This window comes from Dendrobates tinctorius, unplaced genomic scaffold (genome assembly GCF_039654945.1).
Source record: "Dendrobates tinctorius isolate UK_male_01 unplaced genomic scaffold, ASM3965494v1 ptg000043l, whole genome shotgun sequence".
NCBI classification, from domain to species: Eukaryota; Metazoa; Chordata; class Amphibia; order Anura; family Dendrobatidae; genus Dendrobates; species Dendrobates tinctorius.
Window position 1 is genome coordinate 38,495,287 of NW_027361711.1, and position 9,744 is coordinate 38,505,030.

Sequence of the window (9,744 nt, forward strand, 5' to 3'; positions counted from 1 at the left end):
CGAAGCTGAAAGACCTCTGTAAAGTCCTTCAGAGTTTTGAGGAATGCACACGGCTGGTAAGTGCAGACGACACCATCCTAAGCATGAGCATCCCACTTATGCGTCTGCTCATGCAAACTTTGACGCACCTTAAGGAGCAGGCGTCTGCAGCCAATGTTGACGAGGAGGAAGAGGTGGAGGGAATCCTTGATGACATTCAGCCATTGTCTGCTCAGGGACCTCTCCTGGACGAGGTGGAGGAAGAAGAGGAGGAGGATGATGATGGGGATGATTACTTAGGGGAGGAGGATGCATCTCGTGGGGGAAGTGAAAATGTTGGCGTGGCAAGGTCTGGTACAGGGTTTGTGCGTGACTGGAGGGATGTGGATTTGCCAGAAAGTGGTCCTCCACCCAGCACTCGCAGTGCATCATTGACACCGGGAACATTGGCCCACATGTCAGATTATGCCTTGCAGATCCTAAAAAGGGACCCACGCATTGCCAAAATGATGAACGATGACGACTACTGGTTGGCCAGCATCCTGGATCCACGCTATAAAGGCAAATTCCAAAACATCATGCCACAGGAGAACCTTGACCAAATATTGGCTACTAAAGAAGCAACTCTGGTTAACCGGTTGGTTGAGGCATTCCCAGCACACAGCAGCGGTGATGGTTCTCACACGAGCCGTACGTGCCGGGGGCAGCTTGGCAGAGGTGTTCGTGGTGCACACAGCAGAAGTGGCGTTGGAGACAGGGGTTTCATGACAATGTTGTGGACTGATTTTTCACGGACCGCTCACACAACTGGTAATACAGCATCGATGGAAAGTGACAGGAGACAGCAGTTGTCAACTATGGTTAACAACTACTTTTCCTCCCATATCGATGTTCTCCCGCACAGGTCATTCCCCTTTGACTATTGGGCCGCTAAACTGGACACCTGGCCACAATATGCCTTACAGGAGCTCGCTTACCCAGCTGCAAGTGTGCTATCGGAAAGAGTCTTCGGTGCAGCTGGATCAATCCTGACAGAAAAAAGGACCCGTCTGTCAACCCAAAATGTGGATGATCTAACCTTCATTAAAATGAACCATGCATGGGTTTCCAAGGATTTTGTCCCACCTTCCCTTAATGACACATAGGTTGCCAGAAAAATGGCTTGCTTTGGTCCTCCTCCTATTCCGCGAACTTGACCTATTTCGCCTTTTGCAGCAGCTGAATGACCCACATCTATGCCACTTTGTAAACCTCCCTAAGTGGGCGGCCCCCCCATAGCCGGGGTCACCACCTAGCGCACTAAACCGTGCAAGTGCCCTTGCCCTGGACAGGTGGGTAGGCTGACTCTTGGGCGAGGGCACTGGCATAGGGTCCCTCATAGTGCAATCAAGTGTCTCTGACAGTGGTGGTGCACACCCGCCGTCAGACACACCGCCGTACTATGAGGGGCCCAGTGCCAGTACCGACGCCCACGAGTGTGCCCCCCTTGCTTGGGCAGGGCCCCAGCATTTGCAATGTTTACCTCTCCCTGCTCCTCCGCTGTGGAGTCTGGGCTGTCAAATCCTTCACTGGGACTGCCACTACAAATTGATTGAACTGAAAGATGATGGTTAAGATGTAGCTATGCCCTGTCCTGCTGGCCGGGCTCTAGCTCCAGATGATCAGTGGCTTCCATTTCTTATGGACGTCGACTCACAATTACATGCAGTGGTGGTTTATCATCAGCTTTCACAGTTTTCCTACTCACAAACGTGTGACATTCCGGCGCCCTCTCATGCCAATCAAATGGAATCGCCTACGGCCTGTGGCTTCTGTCTTTTGCACTCCAAAGTTACATGACAGATCATGATAGCCAGTGAGCACCATGTTTACATCGCTCCCTGTGATAAAAATTGGATTGAGATGAGTAACAGTGATGGAATCAACGGAAGTGCGATACAGCAAGATTTTAGTCACAAAAAAATGTTTTCACTGTCTCAACACACAAATTAATTGAGGGTCAGCATCGCCTATGAGAATTATGACGGAAGTTTTTCCCGTGAATAATAATTCCTAGATTTCTGCAATCAATTGCCTTTATGTCACTAATTGTATGCATCTCATTTCCTATTGCGGAGAGGCTGGACTGTATTACTGAGACAGAAATATATATGAAGATTTAAAAATAACACCAAAAGTATATAGTTGTGTACGCCTCAAATGCATTTCCTTTTTTCCACTTTTTAGATTGCTGTGTAATCCATACTGAGAACACGGAGATTTTACATGTTTAAACTATGCTATATATACCTGCTATCCAGTGATAAAGTACCCTTTCTCAACTTTGTACAATCTGGTCAAATCCATACTGGGCCTGAGAACATCTGAGTCTGCCTCCTGATCTATAGACATATATTTTTAATGTGTAAACTAGGCTACATATATACGTGTTATCCGGTGAAACTGTACCCTTTATCAACTTTCTACAATGTTGTTGAATCCATACTGGGCCTGAGAACGGCTGCCGAGCTGTTAAGCAAGCTACAGCACCTGTGGTTTGGACACGTAATTTTTTCATGAATGACGGTTAGGCCTAACTCCGGAATTGCGGTTGACCTGAACTTATTGGGAAATCATCGTTCGCGGGGAATAATCTGAATCCCAGATCCCCATCACTAACGGAGTTCAGCAGGTTATCTGCACCTGTAAGCGACAAAAGCTGGTCCCTTTAGTGTAGCGTGCATGCAGCCCCGGACATGTACTGGAATGCTAGACCTGTTATTGCTCGATCTCACGTGCCACAGCCTCGCGTATCCCTCTAGTAAGCTTGACGAGTACCGCGGGGCCATGCCGGAGTCTCGGTCATTAATGGAATAAAGCTGAGAAATCGCTAGCACAACTACAAACTGACATACCACACCACACACAGAATCGACAAAGCTTGCAATCTGTCCATCTTTTCTGTAGCTTGTATGGTAGTGGTTTCCCGGGTGCAGTCCAATTAAGCCACAGGCTCCGCTCCTGGTGGTGCCCTTTTGGACATTCCTTTAAGGTTCAGCTTTGCAATCAGACTGCCCCCGGAAACCAAAAACTTTGCCTTCAGGGACGCTGTTTGGAGGTTCGTGGGAATAACGCTGCCCGATCAGCAGTCGGCATATGGGTCGCCCTCCCAGGGCTGTGGGGTACTCGGTACCGGGCCGGTGTCAGTGGGATGTGTCACAGCAGCAGTGACCCGGACAGTGGCCCTGGGTGCCCATGTAAATGGCGTGGTATAATGGTAAAGAGTTTTTATGGATAGTTTGATGCCACCTGTGGTGTTCGGCAACATAGATGTTAGGCCGACGCTGCATGCAGATCCTCTGGGACTGATGGTGTTGTGCAGCAAAGATGGTGAAGCTCCCCACAGGTGGAGCTGGAGTCCCAGGGAAGTGTAGATGTAGTGATGGGGGAAAGGCACAGGCGGTGTAGGTGCTGGTACCCAGATGTAGCGGTGCTGGAATAACTGTAGGACACCAGAGCATGCAGTTCCAAAGCTTTACTCACAGTCTGCAGGTTACACAGATGCCTGCCTCCGTGCTGTGTCCTCCGGGTCAGGACCTCTGCCAACCTCCGGGACCAGAATGGAAAGCTCCCTTCCAACACTCCGCCAACATGTACCTTCCTGAACGTCTCCTTTCTAGCGCTTGTGGGGGAAGCACTCACTGGACCGTGGTTCACTGAAACGCCTCCTGTCTAACAGATGTTCCTCAGACTTTACTTGTATGGCAGACAGCTGTAGCCTTTTCCTTCTGCCTCACACACGTCGATGCTGGGGCCTCCGAGCCTTAGTTGGGTACAGAGCATTTATAGCTGCTACTTCCCCCGGTTTCTGCTGCAGGAACGTCAGTGTCCCTACAAACTCGGAGACCGGAATCCGGACCATGCGCTCCAGCTAGGAGTGAGCCTTAACTCTGCTCATCCTCCAGCTCCCCTTCTCACATCCACACACTTCCCCTTCCCTGCACAGAGTGCCCAAACTTACCTCCTCCCGACCATAGAGAGCAGCTCCTCAGTAGTCAGGTTCAGAGGTCTTCCTGCTGGCCTGGAGTGGGAAATGTGTTGTGTGTTGGTTTCACTGCTAGAGAGATCCTTCGTTGCTCCCAAGCTTGACAACACACTCCCTAGGAGGAAGGCAATGCCACAGTGGCGACCGTACTCTTGGGGACGCCACAAGTGCACTGAGGCCCAGCCACTGCTGGGATGATGCTGCTGGTACATTGACCCAGATGACTACATTCCCCTCACACTCTACACAGCCAGAATCTGACCCAGAGGAAACTCAGGTTCCCCTTCCCGCATACTATACCACCTTACACGGTGACAAAGAGGAAGGTGCAGATGAAGGTGCAGGTTCCTTGAGCAGGTGGGGGGGCATACTCATGGGCGATGGCACTGGCACAGGGCACCGCATAGTATGCAAAAGTGTCTCTGCCGGTGGGAGGGCCTAAACAGCCAAGTGCAGTGAGATGGAAGATGGGGACGACAAGGAGTTCAAAGTAGTGCAGGGATTCCCTAGCAAGGAGACTTATGTAATTGTTTTCAATGTTGGGACAGCAATTTTTGGGGAGCACTATACTCTGGTGAATGATATATGGGGCCCACCATACACTGGAGCATTCCAAAGGTGGACATCAGACACTGGAGCAGCATTTACAGGACCCATTATACACTAGAGCAGTAGAAATGGGGCCCATTATATATGGAGCATTATTTGGGCCCATAAGACAGTGGAGCTTCATCCATTGGGGCCAACATATACTGTAGCATTATGTGGAGCTCATCATATACGTTTGAAACATTATATGGGAATAATGATTCCGTATGGAGAAATATATGGGCCTCAATGCTCTGTATAGCGCACTAAGCGCTGGCCATAATACTGTATGGAGTTATATACTGTCCGTTTTTGGAGGTATTGGAGAATTTAAAATGGATATCAGTCATGAGATGTAAGAAGTAAAGTATTTTTCATTGTACTATACTGCTATTTCTCTGCCGTATCGGAGCATCATGAGTTGTGGTATGTGTTAAAGGGGCGCTCTTTGGCCCTGGGCCCACGAAAACCTAGAGCCAGCCCCCCCCCCCACGACTGTAGCCAAATAACCCCCATTTTTCAGTGCGTAACTAGTATTATGAAGTTAATTAAGGTTGACAAGCTTCAGTAACAAGAATTTATGCTTTTGGCATTCAAATGGGCACTGTAGGTGTGTTTCCTGTCCTCCTCTCACTGCCGACTTTAATTCTCCATTGACTTACATTGGGTTTCGTGTTTCGGGACGACCCCGACTTTTCCCTATAGTCGGACGATTTTGCTCCACCCGACCTTTGGAAAAGTCGGGTTTCATGAAACGAAACTCGACCCTAAAAAACCAAAAGTCGCTCAATACTAGGTATCGCTGTAACCGTACCAACCCGAAGAATAGAACCGCTTTATCAATTTTACCGCATGCGGAACGGTGTAAACGCACCCCCCAAAAGAAATTCATGAAATGATGGTTTTTGCTTTTTCCATCAAAGTCTGCATTCCAAAACGTCATTACTTCCCTTCCAAGCCCCGACGTGTGCCAATACAGTAGTTTTCTCCCACATATGGGGTATCAGCGTACTCAAGACAAATTGGACAACAACTTTTGGGGTCCAATTTCTCCTGTTACCCTTGGGAAAATAAAAAAATTGGGGACTGAAAGATCATGTTTGTGGAAAAAATATGATTTTGTTTTTTTCATGCCCGGGTGTTATAAACTTCTTTGAAGCCCTAGGGGCTCAAAGTGCTCACTACACATCTAGATAAGTTCCTTGGGGGGTCTAGTTTCCAAAATGGGGTCACTTGTGGGGGGTTTCCACTGTTTAGGCACATCAGGAGCTCTCCAAACGTGACATGGTGTCCGATCTCAATTCCAGCCAATTTTGCATTGGAAAAGTCAAACGGCTCTACTTCCCTTCTCAGCTCTGCCATGCGCCGAAACGGTGGTTGCCCCCCACATATCAGGTATCAGCGTACTCAGGACGAATTGCACAATAACTTTTGCAGTCCAATTTCTCCTGCTACCCTTGGTAAAATAAAAAAAATTGGACATGAATTAATTTTTATGTGAAAAAAAGTTAAATGTTCATATTTTTAAACATTCAAAAAATTCCTGTGAAGCACCTGAAGGGTTAATAAACTTCTTGAATGTGGTTTTGAGCACCTGGAGGGGTGCAGTTTTTAGAATGGTATCACTTTTGGGTATTTTCTATCATATAGACCCCTCAAAGTGACTTCAAATGTGATGTGGTCCGTAAAAATAAAATGGTGTTTCAAAAAAGAGAAATCGCTGGTCAACTTTTAACCCTTATAACTTCCTAACAAAAAAAAATATTGGCTCCAAAATTGTGCTGATGTAAAGTAAACATATGGGAAATGTTATTTATTAAGTTTTTTGTGTGCCATATCTCTGTGATTTAAGGGCACAAAAATTCAAAGTTGGAAAATTGCGAAATTTTCAAAACTTTCGCCAAATTTCCATTTTTTTACCACAAATAAACACAAGTTACCGTATTTTTCCGACCATAAGACGCACTTTTTTCCCCAAAAATTTTTGGGGAAAGTGGGGGGTGCGTCTTATGGTCGCAATACACGGTACTAACCTGGTGGCAGCGGGCGGGGCTCTGCGCCGTCCCCGGACCGGAGGCCATCTTTCCGGCATCCATGCTCCCGGAGGCCACCGCAACATGGCGGCGGCCAGGAAGGGAACTGCGGGGGCCTCCGGGCTGCGAAGAAATGCCGGCGGAGCCGTGGCCCCTGCACCGGAGCACAGCCCGCTGCCACCACCGCACCGCAGAGCGCCGCCCGCTGCCACCACCACAGAGCCCACCTGCCCCAGCACTGCTGCCCCTGCCCCAGTGCAGCTGCCCCTGCCCCAGTGCTGCTGCCCCTGCCCCAGCACAGCTGCTCCTGCCTCAGCACAGCTGCCACCACCGCAGAGCCCACCTGCCCCAGCACAGCTGCCCCTGCCTCAGCACTGCTGCCCCAGCCCCAGCACAGCTGCCCCTGCCCCAGCACTGCTGCCTCTGCCCCAGCACAGCTGCCACCACCGCAGAGCCCACCTGCCCCAGCACAGCTGCACCTGCCTCAGCACTGCTGCCCCAGCCCCAGCACAGCTGCCCCTGCCCCAGCACAGCTACCCCAGCCCCAGCACAGCTGCCCTTGCCCCAGCACAGCTGCCCCTACCCCAGCGCAGCTGCCCCAGCACAACTAACCTTCCCCAGCGCAGAGCCGCCACCGCACGAGCCTGGACCACTGAATGACTACTTCTCCAGCTGTGCCGGATCCCTTCCCAGGTAAGCTGAATTCGGACTGTAAGACGGACCCCCATTTGACACATTATTTTTTTTCCCCCTATTTTCCTACTGAAAATTGGGGTGCATCTTATGGTCCGGTGCGTCTTATAGTCCGAAAAATACGGTATATCAATGAAATTATACCACTAATATGAAGTACAATATGTCCCGAGAAAACAATGTCAGAATCACCGGGATCCATGGAAGCGTTCCAGAGTTATTACCTCATAAAGGGACAGTGGTCAGAATTGTAAAAATTGGCCCGGTCATGAACATGAAAACCACCCTTGAGGTAAAGGGGTTAAAGTCCGTTTATGATATGTAAATGATGGCTTTCAGTAGTCGAGGGAAGCGCTAGTGTCCCCAGACTAGTCAGCCCACTAAGCATGTTATCACGCAGTGTTGCATTAAAAAGATAACGTAATACTCCATCCTTCGTCAATAATTTCCAAGGCAGGTGGACCTATTATTACTGACTACGTTGGAAAAGGGTTAAGCTCTATCTAAGGATTCATTCAGACATTTTTTTCACACAAATTTTGTCTTTCATGGATAGAAAATGTACATATTTGGTCTATGGAACTGTTCACATGTCCATGTTTTTTTGCAAGATCACTTAGATCACAGATCAGTGTCATGAGTATAAATCACCTATGTAATTCTATGGTTTCATAAAAATCATGGGCAGCACACGGATGTCATCAGTGTGCAAAACCACTAATGGGTAAAACTGCCAGAAATGGTATTACCTTCGAATCTATCCAATACAGCAGAGTGTTCGCTCTTTGATAAACTAGACGTCCGCCACATTTAGTAACAGGATGAAAAAATGATGCAGGCTCCTTTTTTCTGTACTGTTAAAGAACAACATCCAAACATAGATTGTATGCATTGTACACTACTGCTCAGTGGTAAGAAGATTGTCACTGATGTGGGGAAGGTGACTTGATGGACAGACGTGACTGGTAGTAGGAAGGGACGATTTGTGCACAAGAGACCTGGAGATTGACAGGATAGAAGGGTGACAGCTAGGAAAGGGAGATAGGAGATTGCAGTACCAGGAAATGACCACAAGATGGCAGGGGGAAGTAGCTTAGGACTTAACATCAGCTTATGGCTTGAGAAATGCTTAGTCATGGGGGGCGGGGAGATAGGAACCCAGGAGGGGAATTCCCGGTGAGAGAGGGGATAAATAGAACAGGGGAAGGTTCCAGGTAGGTTACTCCTGGGAGGAGCTCGGTAGAAGACGGAGAACAGTGAAGAGCTCGACTAGGGGACCGACAGGAAAAAGACAGTCAGGGGGTGGCCCTGACCCAACGGACCGCACGACAGACGAGGCCCCGGGGGTACCGATTGGACGACGACCTCAGGCAGGTGAAGAGCTGGCGGTAGATTGGTCTAGGACAGCCCCAGTGCAAGATCCGTGAGGGACGTTACTTCGACTGGAGCAAAGGTGCAGGTACCCAGGCCTGGAGACAGAAAACTGTAAAGAGGCTGCGGTGCGTGGTTGTGGTCGTCAGGAGGATGACGAATAAATCCGGAACTGTTACTGTTGAAATCTGTCTCCGCCTCGTCCTTGCATCGCCTGGTGTCTGTGTTATCTGGACAGGGTAAGCAGTGGACCACCCCCCAATTCCGGCCCCTACCACACTGAGGTCCAAGGCCACGTGCGCACGTTGAGTATTTGGTGAGTTCTAAAGCCACATGCACACGTTAAGTAATTGGTAAGTTTTTTAACCTCAGTATTTCTAAGCCAAGGAGTGGGTGATAAATCCAGAAGTGGTGACGTGTTTCTATTATACTTTTCCTCTGATTGTTCCACTTCTGATTTTGGCTTACACATACTGATGTAAAATACTGAACGTGTGCACGTGGGCTTTAAAAGTGTCTTTTTCTCTAACCTAAAAAAAAGTCTTTTATCATCACTGATAAACCTGATGTGAACAGGCCTGAGATCTGTATGAAAAATTTCCCATGTAAACTTTCACATAATCTAATGTTTAACCCTTGTGTTCTCTGGTTTCTACCCAGAATAAATATACGTTCGACTGAACCCTTACATAGCCCTTTTCACTGTGTCGCAACATTCAATTTTTGCTTTTATCAGCTGGCATGTTGAACAGAATGCTTAGTCTAACTTTTGCGAATGTAAAAATGTCCATCTGCCCCAGAGCACAAAGTTCTTCCACAGTTTAATGAGGAACATTATCTGCTAATGGCTCACAATGTCCTGTGTTTATGCGAGTAAATGAAAATGATTACCTGCTCAGATGAGAACTAATTAAATACAGAATTGTTCCCCTAATATATGTGAACGCTGAGATTGGTTCCTTTGGACATTTGTTTCCCAAAAATGAAATATTTGTTTTTCTTGAGAACTGGAACAATTAGGTATATCTTGAACATACAAATTCAGATTATTCCTTT